We start from the raw sequence: 1407 nt of genomic DNA on the forward strand, positions 1-1407 counted from the left end.
TGAAGTTTTTCCATTGACATGAGATCAGACAGACATTTCTGTTACAGACCTGTTTGAAGGCTTGTAGTCAGGCTTGCCTATCTTGGATTTGTCAAATGTTGAACAACTCTCCTGCTACTGTCGATGATACTTGAGATGAGACCGTGTTCAGAGGTCATTGCAATCAATGCAATACACCTCAACCAAATAGGCAAATTGGAGAAGACAAGTTGCAGGAGTGCTGAACATGCACAACTATAGCTGAATTCAGGGGGGAGCTGCACTTTAAGAAGAGTGCTATGTAGTAGCAAGTAATCTGAAAGATCAGAGCCAAGGAATCTTGGACTGTATACCAAAAATTAATATTTTTTTTGTTCCTTAACACAGTGGCATCTGTAAAATGGTGCTAATATTGCAAAAATAAGAATTGTATATTCAGACACTGGGTAGTGCACAGGCAAAAACGTAGGAGACACTAGATGCAAATAAGTAGAATACTGATCATTTTATTAAGTAGGCAAAGACTGCATTGAATGATATGTGAATTCTGGGGGGGGGGCAAAGACACAATATGTAGTTAAAGAATGTAATGGTGATATGCACAATGAAGCCAAATTATGGCTGTGTAGGTAGGCAACCTATATTTTAACATTCCTGTATCTCTGAGTTGACTTTTTGTATCTTTAATAATATGTATAGACATAATATTTGCTGGAATGTACTAGCCACATCAAATAAATAATAACTCCCACATTTACTGCTAATAAAATAATAATCACCATGGCTGAGACTTTCTTTGAAATGGTCTGATTTCCCTGTATAGTAGCTGTTTGTTAATATGTTTTTATTGAGAGTAAGTGGCTTTTCATATTAGATAGAGGTGAACAGCTGTAGCCCTAAAATGGTCTATTTTCAGTTTACTATTCATTACATACTTTTCAGTTTTGGTTGGTAGGTCTTAAACTTCATAGAATTATACATACTTATGTTTGCACACACCCATATGTAATTTATTTACTGAAATATAAGATGACCATGAATATAAGACCCCCTCCTCCCCAAATAACTGGATTCTATATGTGCAAAAATTATAAGTTATTGGAGGTTAGCCTTGAATTTGTCACCCCTCCCTCCCCCACAAAATGCTACAGCAGGAAAAAATAAACTGGGGGTTGGATGCTCCTTTGCCCTCTGCCCACTTCTTCCCCCTATATCCCCTTCTCCCCTCTCTTTGCTGTCAGGCCCTGCTCTCCATAAGCACAAAGAAGTGGGTGACCAACTGAAGAACACTAGCTTTGAAATGCACATACTAATTTGCATGCAGGCAAATTACTATGAGTATCCATAGCCTTAACTCATTCAGAATTGTTGCATTGTACTTTTTTTTTTTTTTAATGCTGCAAGTTTTCGCACAGGTACTCAATACAT

Source organism: Gavialis gangeticus, unplaced genomic scaffold (genome assembly GCF_001723915.1).
Source record: "Gavialis gangeticus isolate Ggan-Ray unplaced genomic scaffold, GavGan_comp1, whole genome shotgun sequence".
In the NCBI taxonomy this organism is placed as follows: Eukaryota; Metazoa; Chordata; order Crocodylia; family Gavialidae; genus Gavialis; species Gavialis gangeticus.